Raw genomic sequence first — 24867 nt, forward strand, 5'->3', positions numbered from 1 at the left:
GGGAAAAGTAAATCAGGAAAAGTCTGGAGAAGGCAGCAAATAAAAATCTAGGTAAGAAATTATCCACTTATTTTAGGTGTTTTAATTTTATCATTCCTTTACCATTCATTCCATTGCTGTAGAAACATGTACTGAGTCCCTACTGATGACCAAGGAACGTTCAGTACATAGAGAGATGAGCAAAATTAAGAGTCCAGAAACTGGTGAGTCAAAGGATTAAGAAATAGTGGCAGTCCACTGCAGAAGTTGCTCTGCTGGAGGGGAGTGTCAAGTGCAGATGCAGGAAATCGGGGAGAAGCACTTGCTCTACGAAGTGAGGACACAGATTCTGGAGCTCAAACTCGGGCTCCCTATTTAGTAACAACTAGTTGGCTTTGGACAGTTTGTCTCTCTGAGCCTCAATATCCTCACCTGTAAAATGGACAGAGTTTTTGGCTGGGGAAATAGGATAATATTTACAAAAATTATGTGTCTGGAGTAGAGTAAGTACCCAAGCGACGTTATTTGTCAGGCTTTCATTACTTGTCGGCCAGATTGAGCAGGGCCATTTCCAGCTTCTTTTTGTTGGAGATGAATGTGAGTGTGTTGCAGAACAGCCAAAGCTCAGGTGACTCTGATAACATATTTTAGATGATTCAGCCTTTGACCAATGACCTTTCTAATGCACATTCCCTTAGATTTGACTCCTGGAAGACCAAACAAGATGAATCTGACTGCATTTCACCTCCCAGTGAGACAGAAAAGCATGAAGAATCAGAAACTGAAACTATTTGGGATTGGAATTGGTGAGTAATTTTTCGCAAGGTTTCATTTATAAGCATAGTCATTGAGACAAAATTCTGAAAGGGTCATGACATTTATTTAAAATAGGGTATTGATACTCTCCATGGGGGGCCATGTATACCCAGATCGTGATTATGATTATTGTAGTCATTAAGCCAATAGAACTTAGTGTTATCATGATTGCAGAAGATGGTTATTGATGTTTGGAGTTTTGGTTAAAACGGGGAAGAGATGCTGCTGCCACAAAGAATCTATGTCTTCAGAGAGACGACGAACCGGTTTAACTATCTATCTTTTCTGCGGTGGAGTGAAGAAGGGACTAACTGGTTTATATGCTCTCTGAAGCCTCCTTTCACTCAGAATGGGGCAGGCCAAGTCAAGTTTCGATAATTGTCTCAAGGAGGCAGGACAGAGTCCTCAGCGGAGGCAGAGAGGGAAGACTCCTCACCGGCCTTTCTCTCTGCAGCTCTTCTTGCTCCTTGATGATTACGAGCAAACATCCTGCACAATCAATAATCTGTTTTTTAAAAGTCTGTTTTTTAAAAATGATCTGTTTTTTAAAAGTTAATTTCTAAACCATTGGTCTCGCACAGTCAGCTTTCTCAAACATGCTTAGGAATTGCTAGCCCTCCAAGTAGTTGCCTAATAGGAAGTGGAAAAGAATATTTAATGGAGCTTTCTTTTCAAAACAGTGGATTATCTTTGTATTTCATTCAAGAAATCAAAACTTTTAAAAATGATATACTGACAAAAACAGTGGTTGGTGCTCTTACTAGCCCAGGTCCTCTTGATTTTAAGTTACAGAAATCTAACTCAATAGCATTTAAGTGAAAGGATTTCTTGACTTACCTAATCATGAGGAAGGTGGTTTAGGAGTGGCTTGGAGGTGCAGAATATATTTTATTTCTCTAATGTGTTGAGCTGGACTGGACTACTAGGGCAGGATATTCTTGAGACTCTGTGAAGGAATCTCTATTCATAGAGCAACCAGATAAAACCTTTATGTTTCCATCAGCTTCTGGGATGTTTCCAATCACATGGCCCTAGACAGTGAGTCTGCCTGCTGTGAACTGATGGTTGAGTCTCTCAGTCTCTTCTGCCAAGGTTTCCACCCTCTGCTTGAGCACTTTCCTTGGCAAGAAACTCTGTCCCAAGGTAGCTCAATTTATCTCGTGACTTACTTGCTGGAGCCCCCTTATCCTTTCAGCCCAATTAGTCCCTTTTCTTCAATAAGAGCCTCAAGCATCATTCAGATCATTCAGACTAAAGCTTCGATGCTCAGTTTATTCTCACTGATTTACTTTGATTTGATTCAACTAAAATTTGCTGAGCCCCTCCTGAGTATGTGGAATCAGCTGGGCTTTGGGGACACAGAGGTGAGTTCAATATAGTCACTGCTTTCAACATCTTGGGCCACAGATTGTGGCAAGGATGCAATTATTTTTTAGTCATATGTACTTTGGAATAAAACAGAAAAATATACAAAGCATAAGAGAGGAAGTGGTCAGGTGTTTTCCTAGGTACAAAATATTATCCAGGGAGCTTCAGGACTAGTAGGAAGTATAAAGTCATTATCATCATAGTAAAATTGTTATTATAATAATTATATTCATTTTAATCATACATTATTTGATTATTACAGAAAATATATAATATCAAAATAATATTTAACATAATACAATTATTGGTGGTTGAGAATATAACTCTACCATATATTATCCATACTAATTTATTATATAAATAAATTCTATATTAACATATATTTTTATATAGATAGATATAAAACTATATCTATAAAATACATGGGAGAGAGCGGTCAGCTCCTTCGCAGTGAAGGGAAGGGAGCCTCACAAAGCCCTGCAAGGTTTTTCCCTTCTCCTTTCAGACATCCTGCCACCCTCGTCCCTGCCACCACCTCAGGTTCCTCCCCACGGTCCATGCCTTCTTCCAATAGCTTGCTTCTGCTATTTGCTTAATTAGGAGAACTTTTTTTTTTAAACGAAAAAACCACTAGGTTGGATAGATAAGATGCCTTGTATATGATCCGTGTGCCAACTATCCATGTGTGCACTTCCTGTGGGTTATTTCTGCCGGAGTGAAATACATGCAGAGAGCAGCCTCTGTCCTGGCCGGAGGGAGTAGAGTCCAGCTCTCAGAGCTAAGGAAGCTCCGTGGCTGCCCTTGCGTGAGCCAAAGGGCTGGGTCTCCTGTGCCTGGACCACTTGGCCTGGATTCTGCATTCCCCAGGATTTTAGTATCACAGGACTGGGTGGAGTTGAGAGAGGCCATCAGGACAACATTCTCTTATTTTCTTTTAATTTCCCTGGACGCAAAGGGTCTATGAATGCTTTAAAAACATTTCCTAGTCTCTTAATATCATTTGAAGTGGGAAGGTTTTCCTAAATGGTACAGATGCATTTGGGATGGGACCATTTGTTGTCATTGTGCTGGACTCTCCTTTGGTTTGCAGGGTACTTATCCTTCTTGATCCCTGCCACTAAATGTGAGTAGAACCCCTAGCAACTCCTGAGAGGACCAGAAATGCCCTGTACTTTTTCAGACACCTACTCCCAGGGGAACAGTTCCATCCCCAGGTGAAAGCCTTTGGATGCCACTGAATTTGTTTTAATTTAGCACCTAAATTCTGTTGTTTACCTTGAATTGTCATGTGCTTTGAGGGCTGCAGAGAGGAGTGGCACACCTACTGAGCTCTTATGCCAAGTGTGAAGAAAGGATGAACACAACTGTTATATTTGTCCATTCGTTTGAAAATATGTAGTGAATATCTGTTTCTCCTGCACTGGGGCCTGTGGCTTAGACACTGTCTCATGTATATACAAGATAGGACGGAGTGCAGGTATCGTGCCTGCTCAGAGGGAAGGGCATCCTTCCCAATGGGGATCTTGGAAGTTTCCTGAAAGTATCATTTCAGGTGATACTTGGAAGAATTTTAGTAGTAAGAGATTGGTGATGCCTGGGTAAAATGACCCAGGGGGAGAGAGCCACACAGGGAAGTGAGATGGCAAGCCACCTACCTTGGCTGGAGTGACAGGGGTGAATGTGTGAGCATGGCAAAGGCATCTGGAAATGTGGGAATAAAGGGTTTGACCTCTTGGGAATTTAGTTCCCATTCCATTGGCCACTGAAGGGGGATTTCAAAGGGCATATTTATCCCAGATCCAGGGGTTGTCATATGCTCGGTCTTACCCCTACTCCACACCCAAGCACACACTTGCACACACAGACATGCACGTGCACACATGCATTCACACACTTCTCCCTTCCCCTTTCCCAAGTGAAATATCCCTTGGCCATTTATTCTCACAGGAGCCATTTTTCCTACAAGGGGAGAAGATAAAGACTTTCAGATAGATTTTACTTAGCCAGCACTGTGACTTGTATAAATTGAATTTGTGTCAAGATCTTCGAGCAGGTCCACTGCAGCCCACCAGAGGCCCCGACACTTCCTATGTCCACCATTACCTCTTTGCTTGGAGCTCTTGTGTTGAAACTCCCTTGCTGACCTTCAAGGCCTCTTATTATCAGGCCTCCACCTGCTTCCCAGCCTCCTCTTCTGTAGGGGCCTTCATGTATCTTTACCCCAACCATCCTGGGCTACACCTTTTCATTCTGCTCCCCTGTCAATGTCTGATTTTCACCACTAATTCCTGGCCATTCAGTTCTCAGCTCACAAACCACCTCCTCTGGGAGGTGTTCTCTGAGCCTCCAACTTAAATAAAACATCATCCACCTACTACTCCCCACTCCCATCCTGATATCTTTCAGTCCAGACCCAGGCCCATATCTTAATACTCTTTTAAGCTACTCCAACTCTTTTTCTCTTTTTAACATTTATTGTCTGAATTATTCATCTAGCTGTATGCACACGTGGTTGTTACAGCCAGTTCCTTTTTTATATACCAACATCTTCACAAACTCCTCATGGCTCTCTGACCATGGAGGCCGTCGTCTGGTTCCATCCTGCTCAGGCCCTTCATACCTTCTCTGCCCTGCTCCCAGAATGCAAGTCCCCCCTCATTCCCTGCCACTCCACTTTCCTCTGACCACCCTTCACTAAACAATGCCCTCCTCTTCTTCCAGATCTCAGCCCAATAATAAATTTTCCAGAAAGCCAGGTTTCTCTGATTAGTAAAGGTCAATTTCATATGTTACTGGTTTCATTGTACCAGTATCCGTCCTTTTACATTTATTTGGTCAGCTTTTTTTGGGGGGGTGTAGAGTGGGCAATAGCTGTTGATTAAGTATATCTGCTCCAATAAATTGTAAGCTCAAGAAAGCAGCATACCATATTTGTGTTTGCTTATCATTGTTGCTGCTCCAGAATCCAGCATATAGTCGTTGCAAAGGTTCAGTGTCTACTGGTTGCTAAATATATATATGAATGAATAGGCTAGCACATATGGTGTGGAACCTCATATATCATGCCATGGGATTTACATAATTTCTACCTAGTGAATGATAAATGACAAGAAATTACTAGAATAGCATTTTACCTCCAACCTATATTTGGCCTGCAAAGTTCTAGCCAAGGAAAGAAAGTGGCAACTTTTTTTTAAAATTGAAAATGGAGGTTTTGAGAGACTTTGTTTTTCTTGTGTTGAGATTTATTGCATGCATGAGACCTTACACACAGACTTGGCTTCTAAGGAATGTTATCACTGACTCACCCAGAGAGATTTTTAAACATGGCTTCTAATCAAATCATCTGTAGAGCTATCAGGTGCTTCCTATGAATTCTGTAGTAATTAAGATCCCATCATGAGATATCAGTCATTAGGAGCTTTTCTCATAATCCCGTCAGTTCTCCTGGAAATAGAAAGTCTCTTAAGCCATCGTTCAGCCACACTGATTTATTAAAATCTAATGACCTGGAGGCACAATTAGGATTCCATGCTGATGAAATGTTTTCTGGTAACTCCTTTTCTCTGGAGACCAGAGAATGAATTTACAGTTATTCAGACCAGGTCTTGGTTGCACAAATTTCTAAACTTAGAAGCAAAAAGAAATCTAGCCAAAAAACTAGCAGCCCTTGAGCTCCATACCCAGAGTCTCTCCTCTATACCCATCCTTTCAAAGTCCTGGGCCAGAGGAACAAGTGAAAAATTTAGGAAACCAAGGTTTTAGTTCTCCACTCAGGCTGCTGAGCAAACTCTTACCACTGACCATCCCATCCTGCAAGAAACAGAAAAGGCTGGACTTGAGCTGTGGCCTTCACCCATGACCAGAGGGTTGTGGGCCAGGAGGGACGCGTTCCCGGATGACTGCCCTCGTGTTTGCAAGGCAGCAGGAACAGGGCTCAGGGAAGTGCCACGCTCATAACAAATGTGCAGACTAACGAAGCACAGTTCTATTCATGCTGCAAAGGGCCAGGATAACATCCTCTGTGTCTCTCCGGTTTCCTTCTCTCCTGCCCATCTTCTCCCCTGGGCCCCTCATTCTTTTGTCTCACAGAAGTATCCTCCTGGACATCCTGTCTTCTTCCCAAGTACAGCACACAGGCCTGGCCTTATGCATTCTCCAGCATGCACTGGGATCAAACTTCCTGTGCCTTTTTCCTTGCATCCCCGTTGCCTCCCCCATGTCCAAATTCACACACCATGCAAAGAATCCTCCTCATCATATCTGATTTCTAGACACATCACACAGCTGTAATGCATGGGTATAGAGGGATGGGAGACGTCCATTCTGCTGTTACATTGAAGCATGGCCCCTTCCAGGCTGATGCTATTGAGTATTTCCTCCAAACTAACCCCATGGCAGTCAAACTGATACTTCTCAAATAAAGCTCCTACCTTGTCCCTCTACTCCTCCCCTTTTAACAACTTGAGGTGTTCCCACAATGTAGTATAAATAACAAAACCCAAACTCTAAGCTGGGTATTCACTGACTGTCATCCTTTCTTCATGATGTCGCCTTCTATCACATTCCCATGACCCTACAACCCCACACATCCACTGCCTGCATGCCCCCTGTCATGGCAACCTTCTCTGTGCCTTTCTATGTTATGTCAATGCCGTTCTATCTGCCTCAAATGAACTTACACTTGTACATTTCCTTCTGGAGACCACTTCTATCTTCAAGACACAGATCTCAGACCCTTTGTCTTCCTTTCTTCCCCACCCTCCTCACTCCCAGATGTAGGACTTTTTCTATTCTCCCTTAACTTCCAATTCCACCTCTATTTAGTTTCTAAATTTTTGTTAGGGGCAAGGAGACCCTAGGATATCAGATACAAGTAGGGGGTCTGAAAGCCTCAATTAAGTTATCAGGTTGAGGAAGAGAGACAAATCAAAGTGTATATGGTCACCCCAGCCATTTAGTGTGGATGAGATGGAGATGTGAAGGACAATACCCAGACTCAAAGTCCTGTTTAAGACAAGGGCAAATGGTTCAATCCAAGGGGCCACATAGACAGGCAGAAATGAGAGCTACACAAGAACAGGGAAGTGTACAAAATACTGTGGGGATCTGGAAGTGGGAAAGAAATAATTCTTTTTGTGGGGGTTGGTCAAGGTCAGTATTCACTGAAGAGATGACGTTTGAACTGAATTTTGATGAATTTGTACTTGTTAGCCTCAAAAGGAAGAAAGGGTATCCCAAGCTCTTATCATCAGCATTTCCAGCAGCCAGGGAGATGAATGATCACACCAGAGAGTGATGGAGTAGCAGCCCTATTTATTTTCTGTGGAAATGTTATCATTGCAATTTTGTAATTTGCAATTTGTCAGCAAACTATGTGGAAATAATGATAAAATTATCTAGGGTTTTTCTTTAAGCTAATTCATATGCATGCATATTTATGCCCACAAATTCAGGAAAATTTATAAATGCTGATTGCAAAATCATAATGAGGAACCTATTGGGTCATTCTGTTATAATGATAGCATGTACTGTTTATACAGAGATCAGCTTGTTATAAGAATAACGGTTGGCACTTTCAGTGTATTTGGTAAGTGTTCTCCATGCATTATCTTAATTTCATCTTCATTGAAAATCTACAGCAAAGTCTTGCTATTATCCATATTTTCCAGATAATGCAACTGAGGCATAAAGCAAATACATACCTCACCCAAGATCAAACGGCATGAGCACTTAGACTAGGGAAGTCGACACCAAGAGCTCACACTGCTGTTTGTCTCAGTTTAATCCCCTCATCCACTTTGGAGTAAGAGTGAGTTGATTTCGTTAAGACAACACTGAGAACTATTCCAGTGCTAAGTTCTTTTCAACTCAAGATAAGTGATGGGACTTCAGTTGGACCACTTTCCAAACCTTGAAGTTTGTTCCTTGTGTTTGGTTGATGCAGGAATTGGTGTTCCTCCTGCCTGGGAAATCTAGGGAGGGAGAGACTAAAACCTTCGGAGCCAGAGGCAGGAAAGCACGTTTGCTTAGGCATCAGTCTGCTTTCCCAGGTTGCTGGAGCAAGGGGTTTGTGGGTGTTTCCTATGGACCAGTTGTGGACCACGTGGGAGAGAAAATTCTGTGTGCGTGCATGGGGGTGTGGTGCCTCTTTCAACCTACTCATTGGTGTCATTTTGAGAGGAAGATGGAAACTGGTGGTGGTTGGGAGGCTGGAGTTACTAGAATCCCAGGACTGAGGAAAGAGTTGTAAGTAAGGAACTAGCTAGAAGAGTGCTACACCTACCCTTGTCCAGGAATAGCAAGAGAGAGGGACCTAGGATGGGCCCTTTGAAGGGTGCATGAAAATGTACACATTTGCTGAGGGGCAGAGTGCCCAGAGATAGCTTAGAATAGAATTTGTTCAAGCAACAACTTACCTGTCCCTTTATCTCTCTCTCCTCTTCCTCCTCAACCAGAGAGCTTGGTGGAATTAGAATAGAAACTAGCAAGGGGACTGATGGTGAGGGCAGGGGTGGGGGACAGTTGGATATTTTTTCCCAGGACATTGGTCCCATGTCTTATTTTCTTTATTTTAACTATTGTATTTTTTATTCCTAAAATTATTACTTGTAATTTCATAACTTATTTGTATTTTCTCTTTTACCAAAATTCTCTTTTCTTTGAGGATAATTTTATGCATGTTTTATATTCTTGTCCTTCCTGTTAATTCCATTTTATGTATGACAAATGTTGTCCTTCTTTTATACTAGTAATACCCATTCAGTTATTTTGGACTGTGTGTTCATGTTCAACTGATAATCACTATTTGGTCTGACATGGTGTTTTGAGAGGATGGTTGGGAACCTAGTGAGTTTAAGAAGGGAGAGACTCATCTTCAGGGAAGGTTGCCCCTCCTATTTGCTCCAAGCACCTTTTTCTATCAATGACTCTTCCTTGAAAAATGGAGCAGTGGGAGGAGACCACTTCTTTAAATTTCAGTACGTAGGCTCTGCAGGTGGAGGAGGTAGGGGAGGAATGAATGCCCAAGGACAGCTGGTTGGCAGGGGTCTGTTCATCTTCCCTCATCCCTAAGACTGCTCCTCCACGCCTTCACTGTGGCTCTACTGTATTCCTTTAAGGAGTGACAGATCTCTCTCAGCTGCTGTGGGTAAGTTGTAGGCCTCAGAAGACCCCTAATTATAAGAGATGGGGGAAAGCCTGAGAGCATCAGTCCAGGATACAGAGGACGGGCTTTGCCTAGTAATCGTAGATGAGTGACATACAGAGACCCAAGCATGAGTGCCAGCCAAGAGGAGAGTTTCTTATGTGTAAATTGTTAGAAAGTTAATCAAAAGCTTAGAAACCACTACTCTGTGATTTGTGTTAGTTGTTAGACTTTGGCCAAGGCGTTTACCTCGCTGAGTCCCAATCTTCTCATCTGTCAGATGTGAGTAAGAACCGCCCTTCTCATGTCACCACCTGCAGGCTTGCAGGTGAGGCTGCAGGGAGGCTGCAGGAGAGGGTGTTCAGGAAGTGGCAAACATAACACAGGCAACACTCCCAGGCCCTTGGCCTAGCGGTGCCCCCAGATCTTCATGCATGTGAATGGTGAGCCTACTTTGTGGCAGCCCCAAAGCTCACAGCACAACCTGTGCACATAGCAGGTCTGTGCCCTGGATAAGCCCCATGCGCCATGGATCTGCATCTTGTCCTTCCCTGCTCTCAGGGCCCTGAGGCCTGGTGGGTGCAGGCTCTGTCTAGGTCTTTTGCTGGCTGGATGCCCATGCTGCTTATACACACAGCCCTCATCTACCACCTCACAGCTCAGCAGGCCCTTAACAGAAAATGGTGCCTATTATTAATTACTGGGAATCTGCAGACTGAGAGATCTAATCCATCCACCTTCCTCTTCATGGGTGAGTATGTGTGTGTGGAGAATAGTGAGGGGGGGAGAAGGGAAAAGGATCAAGCAAAGTGCACCAGCCACCACCTGTGGTGCCATAAAATGACACCATCCCCAGATGGCAATCCTACCAGCACTGCAGGGATCTGTGTGCTAACTGACCGGGCACTGGGGGATAACAGCTGACAATCACATGCAAGCAAATCTGAGGAACCTGCCTGTGCTTATGTAGAAGTTACTGCAAAGAGCAAAAAGTAACAACCTTCTCTCTCCGTCCCTACCTCCTTCCCCTCCTCTCCCTTCCTGCTCCTTTGCCTCCCCGCTTCCTCTTTTTCTTAAATACAATGAGTCACTTGCTGCTAATGCAGCGTAAGATAATTAAAAGAGAATAGACTTGGAGTCAGAATCCTGGGTTTGAATCCTGATTTCTTCACTGAGTAGCTATGTGCCCTTAGACAAATCATGTAGTCTTCCTAAAACTCATTGTCTTACTGGACAAGAGTGACAATAATAACCAATATGCTATAGAGTTAAGATAAATGAAATATGGACAAGAGTGATAATAATAACCAATATGCTATAGAGTTGTTAAGATAAATGAAATACATGTTGACATAAAGTTAACACTGAATGATAAATGTAAATAAATGTTGGCAACTCGAGGAGCTTTGCAAATAGGTGTTGGTTGTCACCAGTATCACTGGCTTAGTCTTCAGCAAGATGTAAGTGACAGTAACTAGATTTTTTTTATGGCAATTGTTCTGGGGTGACTACTGAACTGTTGAATGTAGTTTCCAGTGTATAGAACTTAATGTATCTTCCCTTGAATGCATAAAACAGAACCAGTAGTTTTTGAGAGACAACTATGCACCAGGCACATGAAATGGTCCACTACAAGTTGTATTTGAGAGGTGTTCTCAGCCCCCAAGATGGCCCCCAAGGAATGTATCCTGCTCACATCATGTAGTGCTCTGTCATCAGGAGTCATCAGGAGATGAGTAAAGGTTTGGGGGAGAAAAAGAGAACAGGAGTATTCCAGGCAGAGCTAGCCTTGGTCTGTGTGACTAATATAATATGGCACACATGATGGTATGTCACTTCCAAATTAGATTATAAAAGACCCTGTAGCTTCCATCCTGGGTGTTCTGTCCTTCTTTTTCTCAGATCTTGTGCTTCCGGGAAAACCAGCTGCCATATTGTGAGAGATTTACAGTGGGAGGAACTGAGATCCCATCCAAAACCATGTGAGTGAACTTGGAAGTGGATCTTCCAGCCCCAGTCGAGCCTTCAGATGACTACAGCCTCAGCAGGCAACTTGATTTCAATGTCATGAAAGACCTTCAGCCTAAACCACCCAGATAAGCTACTCCTAGATTCCTGACCCTCAGAAACCGTGTGAGATATTAAATCTTTGTTGAGTTTATTTGTTATGCAAAAATAGGTAACTAGGATAGGAAGTATGATCATCCTTGTTTTATAGGTAAGGAAACCACAAATCAGAGAAGCTAAGTATTTTTTCTAAGGTCATAACAGTTGAAAATATTAGATTTGAACCAGGTCCTTTTGACTTCAAAACTCGCATGATCTTACCACTAACTATGCTGCTTTCCCATAATGGAAATGTACTCTTATCCTGATAAGGAAAACAATATATATAAAAATAAGGCTTTTCAAGGAAGACACATTCTTTTCACATGCAATTTTTATGATTATTCAAACTGATGCCTCAAAGAATTATTTTAAGAATGGGTACCCCAAAATGAATACAAAATAGATTTTCTTGGGAGGAAGGGAAGAAGAATAAAAAATTTCATATACATAAATGTCTTGCTATCCACTGAATGCCAGGTTTTGGGGATAAAACTGAATATAATTGGCATGGTTCTTATTCCCATGGAGCTTATAGTCTGCAGTGGAAAATAGTTCAAAAGAAGATTAAGAGCTCTAAAATCTGGTAGAATTTGGTAAAAATCTATCACTTAGGATCTGTGCAAGCTTGGACTGATGACCAGTTGCTTACTATGCAAAGAACTGTGCTCATCTTCCCTTCCAGTGCTAAGCTCTTTACATGCATTATCCCATCCTCACAACAGCCCTGTGAGTAGGTATTATTATCCCAATTTTATGGATTAGCACCTATCTCAGTGAGTTGGTAAGGGAATTAAAACATGTAATCCATGTAAAGAGCGGACCCAGCGTCCAGCTCATAGTAAGTGCTGCCTAAATAGTCATGACTTAATGTGGGTTACTCTAAAATCAGTCCCTGAGATGAGCTTCCATGTGCAAATAGATTATTTGGGAAAGGATACAAGAAGCGGTGAAAGAGTAGCAACGTGGAGTGAATGAGGGAAAGGAGGTAGCTAATAAAAGTACGTTAATGAGCAGGTTACTTCCATGGGCTACCAGTGCTCAATCCACTGAGGACTCTCTGAGACCTCGTGTGGAACTTAACCTCAGGAATGTCCCAATGGAGCTATGAAGATGGCTTATTTATCTATCAAATCTTATGGCTCATTGATTGAGGGTAACCTTGCAGAGCTTCCAACTGCTCTGGGTATGGGTCAATCGTTTTCTGTGCCCAAAGAAAATCTCCAGAGGCACAGGAAGCTCTTGAATAGGGGAAATAGCTACAGATAACTCAGAGGCAGGCCCAGGCAGCATCTGTTACAAGTAGCTCTTATTAGTATTGCATTAATAATAAGTTCACAGTATTTTAGAATGATTAATAGTGTAGAATTGTGGTAGGGATAGGGTATAGCTTGTCTTGGAATACAATGAGGGTCACCTCCCATACTTGGACAAGAAAGTTGGAACAGGCTTCTCAGAGATGTAGAGTCATCAGGAGATGAGTAAAGGTTTGGGGGAGAAAAAGAGAACAGGAGTATTCCAGGCAGAGAGAAGCTTGTATGAGAAGTTCAACCAAGGATCAATAAAGGAAGACATATTCTATTAAGAGAAGAAAGAAAAACTAATCTGGTTACCTGAACTTTGAGTTGAAAGGAAAGAGCCTTGAAAGTTAAGTCTGGAAAGGGCAAACTATGTAAGTCAGATCTTACAGGCCCTACAGGTCATATTGAGGGATCCAGGCTTTATCCTGACAGCAATGATTTTCAGCAAATTCATGCTTTGACATTTCACTCAGGTCCCTGTAAGGAGAAGAATTTGGCCAAAGGAAGAAATTTGAAAGCAAAGAGGCACATTAGAGAAGCAGCTGCAATAATTTAGGCTAGAGTTAACACAGGGCAAAAGTAGAGATAAAGAAAACTTAATAATGATCATCCGTATGTCATATAGTTTTTGTGGGCCAATAATTTGGGAGCAGCTCTTCCGGAGATTCTGCCTCATGGCTTCTTATGAGGTTGTAGTCGAAAAGTCAACAGGAATTGCAGTCATCTGAAGGTCTGACTGGGCCTAGAGGATCAGCCTCAAACATGGCTCATTCGTGTGGCTGTCAGTCAGTAGGTCTCAGTTTCTTGCCATGAAGCTCTGAACAGGCTGTTTGATGCCCTCAGAATTTGGTATTTAGCTTCCTCCACAGTGAGAGATCCCAGGGAGCATAAACATGCACAAGATGGAGTATGCTCTATTTTTTATGACCTAGCCTCAAACATCACAGTCCATCTTTTTTGAAATATCCTATTGGTCACCCAGGCCAGCTCTATCCAACATGGGGGGAATACAAGAATGTAACTACCAGAAGGCTGGGATCATTGAGGGCTAGCTTGGAGGTGCTCAGTGACAGTCTGACCTCAGCCCCCAATGGATCCCATCCTTCTCACATGCAAAACATGCTAACCCCTCCCCAAGCCTCCCCCAAATCTCATTCTATTACAGCATCAGACTGAATTCCAGAATCTTATCATCTAAATCAGGTTTAGGTGAATAGAAGTCTTCTTTAGTATATTTCCTCAAGAAGACCTCCTTGGGTACAGGTCTTCTTGATCTGAACTCCTGTGAACTAAAGAGACAAATAATTTATCCTCCTCACAGTGGTAGGCCAGGCATAAGATAACTACTGAAATCTAGCTGATTAAATTTTGGCATTTCTTTGGTGAGCACTCAGTCTTGCTCATACGGAAGAATGGTTCTTCACTCTCCATGGGGCTTGTATTGGTCTTGCTGCTGCCTTGAATTGGAGATGTACCCCAAACAAAGATAAACGTGTGTCCCTGAGACTTTAACAATTCCTTTTTAATTCAGTGTAATCTAGCCCATCCTGACTAGTAGAGTTATCATGAGGGAAAAGACATTTAAATGGAAGGCATAGAAGCCCACAAAGGAAACTGAAAAGTAGCCAGGAAGATAGGAGGAACACCAATAAACTCAGGGTTAAGAAAGAGTCTTTCAAGTAGGGAGTAATTACCAGTGTCAAATACCTTTGAGAGGCCAGATGAAAAATGCCTTGGAAGGGATCAGGTTTTTAGGTTTAGGGAAAGGATGGTTTGGGGAAACTATGCGAGGGAGTCATCTCAGGAGAGTGGGAAGATCAGAAGTCAGATTATAATGATGGAGGGGAACATGGGTATGGGGAAGCTTTGTTAAAATGAAAAAGAGTGAGTATTTTAGGCTTATAGAAAGCAATAAGTAAACAATAAAGGGAAGAAACCAAAGATAAGATGGAGGTGCCTGAGAAAGCAACAGGGGATGGGATACAGAGACAGAGAAAGAAAGAGAGGCGCTGCAGCCATGGCGACAGCAGGAGGACGGATCGGCATTCCTCCCAGAAGTGTCTGGTGTAGAACCGGAAGCCTGCAGAAGACTCCGTCTCTTCAAGTTCAGCACGTTCTCTATGGCTGGAGGGTTGGCTGCCCTGGAGGCCAATGAGAAGTGCTATTGGGGTAGAATGGGACCACAGAAAGGAAGTCAGTGGGGAGTTAACACTCGAAGGACCTCGGGTGGTAAGTTTAGACTGTATCTTGTATATAACAGAGACCCATCGATGTATTTTAAGGAGCATGATAGGACTTCCCTTTCAGACAAGATTGGTGACCAGTTACCTAAGCATATGAGGGAGGATGACACTGGCATCCCAGCGTCTTGGAAGGCTGTGGGATATTGATGCCATTGGCTACGTAGGGACTACCAGGGGAGAAACAGGGTTCCGTATTTATTTTGGCAACCCTGCAACATACTCGGATTGCAGCTGAGCTGGGAGAACCAGGCTCCCCGCCTCACTGTGGCCCCAGCCACAATTCTGGGGTTCAGAGCCAGGACTTGTCAGAGCCTCCGAGGCCAAATCCAACACTGAGCAACTGTTGATGCTGAAAGTGGCTTTCCACACGGTCAACGGAATTGGAGATGAGCTTGAAAGTGAACTTTTCCTGCATCTAGCTGGTACCCAGCAAAGCCAAGGGACAAATTAAATCCAGGCAAACCTGTCAGTTTGTAAAGACAGACTCACTGGATATCAGACCTGGAAGTCACCTGGTAGCTGATCTAGCCCAGGTGGCAATGGAAAAGTGGGCTCAGGTATACAACCTTTGGTGTATCACTTGCTACCTGAGCCTCAGATTCCCCAGAGAAGATGGCGACCAGAATGCCTGTCCAAACAGGCTGCTGTGAGACCAGTGATTCTTTTGTTTCCATTGTTTATATGGTGTTTACAATGTTGCAGACACTTTTCTAAGCATTTTACATATGTTAGCTACTTCAGCCTCAGAACCATTGTGTGGAGTAGGACTGTTACTCTCCACATTTTAGAAATGGGAACAGTGAGGCCCCAAGACAAAGGACTTGAGCAAAGCCCCTGAGGTCTTCAAAGGCAGAGCCAGGGTGAGCACCGGACCTCCTGACTCTCAGACATGTGTTTTTCTTGCTTTCAGTTGAATAAACACAGGCATTTTCCAGCTGCATCTCTATGTACCTATGGGCCGCGTGTTTTCAGGAGGTGGCTTATGCCTGAGGAAATGCTGGGAACACTGTGACAATAAAGGGTCACAGAAGTTTCTATTAGCATTTTATGAGCATCCTCTCCTCAGGCCCTCAGCCAGGTGTGTGCTGATGCTGTTAGCTGCACTCTGTGGGGAGACGGACACACCAGACGCTGACTGGCTCTGCAGCAGCTGGGGCAGGAGGATTGGCTAGGGTGTAGGACCCCATGTTCTGGGAGAACCTCCACCCTGAGTCTATCCTTTCTGATCCTGTTAATCTTACAAGGACCCTGGGTGCTTGTTTCTGCACTGTTTCTCATTTCTTTCATTGATTTATTCATGCATTCGTTTCAAAGAAAGTGCCCAGTTTCAGGGAAAACAGTAAGTATTCTCCTGCTTATTTATTACTAGGTACAAGAAGGTAGGCTACACATTTGTCTCCTGCAGGCAAAAAACAAACAAAGACTTAGTGGCTTCAGCTTTTAGGTATAAACAGGGAGAATGGTAGAATCACTGGGTTGGAAAATCTCAGCATCCTAGAGTCATTATAATCAACTATGTACATTGCCAGGGTTGTTAAGAACCTTAAACCCCATCTGGTCCAGGTGCCTATTAGATGCTCGGAGCCTTTTCCACTCCTCCATGGCAAGGACATGACCATGCAGTATGCTCCATGTCTCCAGAGACAAGCACTTACACTCCCTTATGAGTTGGTCAAATCTCCATCCAGAAATTTCTGAATGCTCGAAGCTCTGCATCACTCTGAGTCCAAAGATTTCTTTCTGTAACTCCTACCTACTGGGTCAAGGCCGAAATTATTTAGGGAGTGGGTCCATAGGGTCCCTAACGAGTATCCTGCACAATGTATTCTGAGCTATCACCTTCTTAGAGAAATCTCTCCTGTCCTATCCTTGTTTAAAATGGAAATAGCTGTCTTTCCTTTCACCATCAAAGTCCTTTCTTCCCCAAACTTCAAATAAAGCACTTTCATGATTTCAAAGCTTTTCATATTCTAAATGACCCAATTGTTTTATAGAAAGAGAAAAGAATGGAGCCACCCAAACCCTTCCACGTGCAGATATTTGGGGAACACCTGGTACCTGGGAAGTATTAAGCCAGGTCCTGGTCACAGGAGGAAATGATTTGGATAATCACGTCTGGTGCTGGACACCATCATTCTGCTAGTCTGTGTGGACCTAAGAACCAGCCCGTGTCTCAGATCAAAGGAGCAGTCAGGGCTGCAGGAGAGCTGGTGGGGGAAAACCACCTGAAGGGCAGCAGCCAGGGAGTGACCAGGAATGGGCATGAAAGATGGTTCCCCAAGAACAACTGGCCATATAATTTGTGGGCTGGTGACAAAGGAAATGCAGAGCCTCCTGTTAAAATTCCTAATAATTTTAAGATGGTGACAGCAGAGCATTAAACCCCGCACAGTCCTGGACAACTGTGAACAAGGTACCCCAAGCCTCTGGCCTGTTTGGTTGGTCCCCTTTGTTCTGCTCAGGCAACCCCAAGCTGTAGAGAGCAGGAGGTGCATGCTCTTTCTCAGGTCCCCTGTGGAAAGATAACGTGACCAGGTCTCCTGGCTTCCTGTTTGGGGCATTTCTTACTCCATTTGCATTATTTTCTCATCTAAAGGCAAGAAGATATTTACTTACACAGATTAAAAGAAACAAACACACTCATCATTTTCCCAAATGCCTAAAAGGAGGTAATATACCTAGTAGGTGGAAAACTGCTAGGTATGTATATTTTTTTATTTTTAACATGAATGACCTTTATTGAATCACATCTTAAACTTACAAATCCAGAAGTCATTATGTAGTGTAATGAACAAATGATATTTGTATTGCATCAATAGGAAACATTCAGAAAGTTTAATAACTACTTTGAGTTTGTGTCTTCCAAATTATTAGCTCTCTAGAAATTCATTATCATTAATTGAATGCACCAACCATACAGGCCAGAATCAAATTCTGGCTTCAGAAAAGCACATGTTGCCTTATTTTTAATTATGGACCCATCTTCTATATTATACTTATCAATATTGGTAGTACTCCTACATAAGACATTATCTGGATTACAATATATATTTTAAATGACTTTCATTTAAATTTTTTGACTGGTTCAAACTGCAAACCTAAATCAATTAACTTATAACCACAGCAATTGTATTATTTTTAAACTTGCCCTTTATGGTACATTTGAAGCTTATATGTTCCCTATCCAATTCCAAGGTCACCCTGCATTAGCCACCTACTAAGATGCCACCTAAAATCTCTGAGCCACATTTTCCTCATCTCTAGATCAGGAGTAATAGAGTAGGGGTTGTCTTTACACCACAGGCAGCATTAGAGGTTGTTTAGCACAGGACCTGACATACTGTAGTCAAAGTTTTCATTAGTATTTTGAAGGGATAAAAATATGGAAGAGGGGAGAGGGGGAAGATGATGAAAGGAGGGAGGGAAGGTAGAAAAGGAACAAAAAAGGCATGGGGCATGGCCTGTGATACTCTGTGCCTCAACCTTGAATGCCTCTCTGCCTTTCTTCCTGGGAAAGTTCACCCCCTAAGTCCCAGCCCCAGTGTCAGTTCCGTAGTGGAAGCAGCTCTCTCTGAAGCTGCTCGTTCCCTGCCTCTGGGCTTTTCTCTGTCGTGGACCTCAGTATGGTCAATGAGGGTGTCTGTTCTCTCTTCTGCCACTAGATCCAGGGCTCCTGGTGGGTACCTTCCATGTCGTACCCAGCTCTGTGTCCCAGGTATCAGCCTCTTTGCTGGCACAGAGGAAGTGCTCTGTTCACAGGTATTGAAAGAAGGAATGGAGGAGGTAAGAAAGAGAAAAAAGAAGTCAAGTGGCTGCAGATAGGGAAAACCTGCTAGACACTGAGCTACAGTGACATTTGGTTCATGTGGAGTTGCCTTGTAGGGTGAGAGCCATGGTTCAACACCTGCGAATCGCTCAGGCCCGTCAGGCGATCTCAGTATCTTTCTGCAAGCTGCAACTTACAGCCCCAACCGATGACAGGTCTTCCTCTGGAAGATGGAAAAGGAGAAACGTGGTGGGCAGGATGAGAAAGATCAGGAGAGTAACTGAAAGGGAGGACCAGGAGCTGCTACTCCCTTTGTGCCCATGGCCTCCCCACCATCCACCAAGCCAAGCCATGGGCCCAGGCAGAGCAGGAGGCTCAGGCGATCCCTGTCCTGAGCAAGCCTAGGCAAGGCAGTAGACGAGGAAGATGGAGAAGCAGAGAGGGAGAGAGTGCTAAAGGGGCAGGTGTGGAGGTGGGGTCTCAAGGGGTTTGGGCAACTGCTGACCAGCGGTTGAGCGGGAGGAGATCTGAGGTTGGGAGGCCAGGGTTGGAGAGCAGCTTCCCCTTGACACTCAGGAAGGCATGGAAAGGGTGGTGAGGGCAAGCCTGGAGCTGTGGATTAGAGCATCCCCCGCGGTCCTTCCTTGCACTGGGTGATCACACCAGGCATTTGGGGACATGCAAACAGACCTCCTAAGGCACCTAAAATGGCCCACCCAGAATGAAGGCAAGTTACGTACACACTTATGACCTAGTGGCTCTAAAATGGACTGTCCTCATCTCCACTGCACCCTTTCCACCACTTGCCCAGACTTGCACCTCCTCCTGGGATCCTCATCTCAGGTAATGGACCACATGTAAGTTATCTCAGCCAGAAGCATCACAGTCTTCCTGCCTCCTACATGCCTGACCCTCCTGTGGACAGTTCTCTCCTCTCAGTGCCACTTGCCCATTCCCTAGGCATTGCCTCATTCAGTCCATCATCATCTTGAGCTTGAAGTATTACAACATCTTTCCTCCCTTCTTCCTTCTCTTGGACTGCTCTTATCAGTATTCTGGGTGACAGCAAGAGACTTTTCTACATACCATCCTTGCCAATTACACGTGGCCATACCTTCTTTAGTGTTTACAGGAACAGCTCATTGGACTGACCTGACCTGTCCCCAGTCTGTCTCTCTGGACTCATCCCCTCCTGCTCTTTCCACATAGCCCAAGCATCAGCCACATGCCAAGCATCCCTGCCCCTTCACACCTCCATGCCTTTGCACAGGCTTGTCTGCTGTCAGGAATGCAGTCCTGCTCCATGTCTGCCTGATCATTTCCTTCTCGTCCCATGTAAAAAAAGTCCAGCTGAACTGCCCTCTCCTCACCCATAGCTCCTTAGTGCATAACCTGCTCCCTAGAGCTGCTTTGTAACAAAGGTCACCTTACATGCTAATTAGTGGTCTTTGCCTGTAGTGTCCCCTCCCTGTTCTGATGAAAGCCCATCAGGACTGCCTCGTTCATCCCGGAACAGACATCAGTGGATGACTGTTGATCTGAACTACTTTGCAATACGTCTGGCACCTGGTGCTGGCCTTGACTGGGGCACAGTTGCCTAATTAGAACACATGAGAGACGTTTTGTCTCTCTTTGCATCAAATCCATCCTGGTAGATCCTCTAGGGGCAGAGGAAATAGTGCATGGACACGTACATTACTGTAAGTGGCACATCAGAGACTAATAATTGGGAGATAAACATCTGGAGCGCATGCATTTCTGTAGCCTATTCAGAGAGAGTGCCAAGAAATCACGGAGAATGGGTTTCAGGTCACATGGCTGTTTGTACACAGTTATAATGTATCTGCACACTTGTCTGAGGGAGTGTGGACAAGTGGGCAGGGAGCTTGTGCATCTCCCTCTCCTCACATAATTCGAGTTCCAGAAAGATACAGTGACTGACATGAGAGGAGGTTAAGATGGCCAGCTTAGCAAAGGGCCATCCAACTATGTAGGGTCATTTGGGGGAAACAATTTGAACTGCTGCTCCCAGGATGCCAGCAAAACCCCACTTTGTCAGTCTTTTTTCTTACTAGGTTCCTGTCTCTCCATCTACCCTGTCTTAAAACTTACTCAGTCTCAGACAGCATTTTACAAAGTTCTCTCTTACACATGGTGCCACTGGACATGTTGTAGACAGCCATGTAATAATGGTCAGAGAAGAGAAACACTGGGCTCAGCAAGCGAGTGGTGAGTGGCAAAGAAAAGATCCCCAGCGAACCCTATCTGCTCAACTATATATAGCCTTTCTCCTATTGAATCTGTCCATAGTGGGTTGAAAAATGACCATCTCCCAAAAGGTCATGTCCATCCAGAATCTCAAAATGTACCTTTTTTGGCATAAGGGTCTTTGCAGATACAATTAAGGTAAGAATCTCAAAATGAGATTATCCTGGATTAGGGTGAACTTTACATCCAACAACAGGTGTCTGTGTAAGAGACAGAAAAGGAGAATGCACACAGAGAAGATCGCCATGTGAAGATGGAGGCAGAGATTGGAGCGGTGAATCTCCAAACCAAAGAGCACCAAGGATTGCTGGTAGGCACCAGCATGTAGGAGAAGCACAGAATAGATTATCTCTCAGAGCCTCCAAAAAGAACCAGGCTCGGATAACACCTTGATTTTGAACTCTGGGCTCCAGAACTGTGAACAGATATGTTTCAATAGTTTTGAGATACCCAGTTTGTGGTCATTTGTTACAGTGGACCTAGGAAACTAAAACATCATCTACCTTATCCTTCACTGTCAGTTGAAAACCCCTAATACCAGCAAGACATTAAAAATCACTTTCCATTTCATTCTTGCAAGGAAGTAAAATCCCCTCAGTGCCCTTTCTAGATCATTATCAAGGAGGGTAGAGTTTGACAGAGAAGATGGGGAATGAAAGAAAGGTTTGGACGGCCCACTGTGTGCCATCGGTAAGAAAACACGGTATCGTTGTACTTAATCACTAAACAATTTAGTGTGATTGGTAGCATTTCAACCCTATTTTATAAATGAAGGAAGCAAGCCAGTCTAGGATTGGAACTGAGCTGGTCAGCAGCAAACTCTATGTCCTGCATGACTGAGCTGATGCCCATTTGACTCTTCCCCCAAGTCAAGGGTCCATAGCCATCCTATACACAGGAGCCTAGACCCCTAGTCCTCAGAGAACCTCAGCTCCGCTCACCCTGTACCTCACTCCCGTCCCTTATTCTCTTCTTGTTCTTCTATATTGTTTGCCTGGGTCATGGGCAAATCTTCTCTCCAGCATGAATGCAGTGGAGATTCCAGGCTCCCCCAAGGAACCTAAAGAGTCCAGTAGCCTCGAATCATTCAGTCTATGGAGAGGGTCTGATTTACGACTTCATACATATTCAACACTGGCCCCATGCAAACGGCTGTGCCGACGCCCCTGCAGAGAGAGGGATATATCTCACTGAACTCCACCAGGCCTCAATTTCTCCTTGTAGAAAGTGGGGATGAAATAAAAGCCCTTAATTAGGGTTGGGCTCAAGTCATAGGTCACTTTTCCTCTGCAGGTCTCCCACATCCTGCGTGGGGTCTGAGCAGCTAGGGAGACTATACTCTGAAAGAGCAGGTGCAAAGCCACACGCAGAGAGCTGTGCCGTGGTTAGTGGTTATTCTTCAACACATCGAACTGTATTTGATTTGGACTATTTCTTCAGCTGCTGCAATATTTTTGACAGCCCAACATAACACTTAAGAGAGTGGCTTTGGAGCCAGACCGCCTGGGTTGAATTCCAGCTCTGCTATTCACAGTGTGGTCTTGAGCAAGTAACCTAATCTCCACATTCCTTAGTTTTCTTATCCATACAGTTGGAAAATGCTAGTACAGATCTTTCTTGACTTGTGATGGGGTTACATCCTGATAAACCCACCATCAAGTGAAAATATCTTTAAGTTGAAAATGCATTTAGTACATGTAATGTAGCAAACATCACAGTTTAGCCAAGTCGAACTTAAATGTGTTCAGAACACTTACTTTAGCTTACAGTTGGGAAAAAAATCATCTAACACAAAACCTATTTTATAGTAAAATATTGACTCTCTCATGTAATTTATTGAACACTGTGCTGAAAGTGAAAAACAGAATGATTGTCTGGGTACAGAAGGGTTGTGTGTCAGTTGTTTACCTTCATGATTGTGTGGCTGGCTGGGAGCAGCTCCCTACCACTCCCAGTATCACAATACAGAATATCATAACACATATAGCCCAGGAAAAGATCAAACTTCAAAATTCAAAGTACAGTTTCTCCTGAATGTGTATCTCTTTTGCATTATTGTAAGGTCAAAATATCCTAAGTTGAACTATTGTAAGTTGGAGACCATTTGTAGCCACCTCTTGGGACTATTGTGAAGATTACATGCGGTAGTACATATAAGGTGCTTATCACCAGACCTGGTACTCAGGAACATTTAATAGATTTTGACTTTTTAACATTTAACATTTTAAAAAAATGTATTTTTATATGCCAATTACTTTGCTCTCATAGGAATCAATCCAGACTTGTCTTGCTTTTCTTCCAGTGATATCACTAACATTTAGACTGGAACTAAGAATGCACTTCCTTAAATTGTTGGGTGAAAACAATAACCTTAAGGGACTTTCTCCATTAGAACTAAAATGGAAGTGGAGTGGTGGCTTGGTATGGAAGTCTTTACCTTGACTGAAACTGCTGCAAAGGACTGCATGCTTTCAGTCAAGTCACTTCTCTTTTGTGTGATTCAACTTGTGAGGATGTTAAAGTGCACTCAAGTGCCTGGATGTATGTACATGTGTTGGGGGGCGATGGAGAGGGTGGGGAGATACTGGGGTTGGACCAGGAAATGGTCTAGCCCTCAGTGCTTCAGAGTTTTAGCTGGTATGTAGCAGAAGTTGTTGATTCCCAGTGCCAGTAGGCCATCTCCATACCTTGAACATGTGGCAGAGTTCGAGCTAACTTCAGAACAGGCCCAAGCAGCAGGCTTCAGAGTCAGGCCAGGCAGGAACGGGACAGATCTGCTCAGGTCTACAGAGCCAGGCAAGCTGCTGCCACACAAGGGCTTCTCAGGGTACAGTGTGGAGACCAGCAGGGAATGGGGGGTGGGAGGATGCTACCCAAGCCAACCACTGGCCGCGAGCCAAGCACCACTCTGGGTATACCAACGTCACTCGTGTCAGAACCTCAGGACAGACCAGGGCTTGTGCTGACACAGCCACACAAAACCCAAGACACTTTTCTGTAAGTCTGGTCTCTCAACCTTCCAAACAACTATATTTTCTAGGCTGAAACCCCAGGAGGGCTAATCTATGCAGAATACCTTGTTTGTTCCCTGGGCTTTTGAGCACAATGTGAAGAAGTGTCATAACCACATGACATACTAGGAATGTTGAAGTTGAAGAATGTGGGTCACTTGCACTATTCTTGCTGGGGGACTTTGTATACATTATTCTATCTCCTAGCTTCTATCAAACAAAGAGGTTGGGTTGGTTAATTTCTAAATACCTTCCATCACTGGAATTCTATCATTGAAGAAAAATGAAGACTAAGTATAGATTTCTTATCATAAATCACATCACACATGCACTAAGGAATTTGTCCTTCACATTGTCACTGTCATCTGGACAGTACTTATACCCCATCAGAGAAGGGAAAACAAAAGATCCCCTCCCACTACTGACAAATGCCCCAAGTTTTTTGTGTGAAACCTCAGTTTTCATGCCTGGAGTCCCAGCTCACATAACATAGAATGTTGCATATGGTTTTCTCAGTAATACTAAGGGGAAAGTAAGCTTTTAATAGGTTCCCCTGACCCAAAAGAAAGTATATTCACTTGGATGCTTGTTGGTAAAGAAACTTGGAAAACCCACTTTTATCTGAAGAACACAGGTTTGGGAATTAGAGGACTTAGGTTTGAAAAGTCTCCTGACATTGTTTGAGATTCTGTCTACCCATGCTCAGCCTTTTAATGCCTCTGTATATCCATCCCCCTCTTGAAACACTCAAAAGCCAGCATGGACATCAGTCTCCTAGCCATCTTCTAATGCTGTGCTCCAAGGCTGAGTTCATCTGGGTCTTCTCAAGCTTTCTGGATGCTGGCTGACATCTGCTTCAAGT

General features: G+C 43.7%; 1 long non-coding RNA gene across 1 annotated transcript in view; it reads left to right on the forward strand.

Moving 5' to 3' along the window:
• The first annotated feature begins 296 nt into the window (after nt 1–296).
• Nucleotides 297–24867, forward strand: part of LOC140847182 (uncharacterized) — an 80020-nt gene continuing 55449 nt past the window's right edge. The window contains exons 1-2 of the long non-coding RNA XR_012126894.1: nt 297–576; nt 678–785. This is a non-coding gene — a long non-coding RNA (uncharacterized lncRNA). The remainder of the gene's footprint in view (nt 577–677; nt 786–24867) is intronic.

Source organism: Manis javanica, chromosome 2 (assembly GCF_040802235.1).
Source record: "Manis javanica isolate MJ-LG chromosome 2, MJ_LKY, whole genome shotgun sequence".
Classification (NCBI taxonomy): domain Eukaryota; kingdom Metazoa; phylum Chordata; class Mammalia; order Pholidota; family Manidae; genus Manis; species Manis javanica.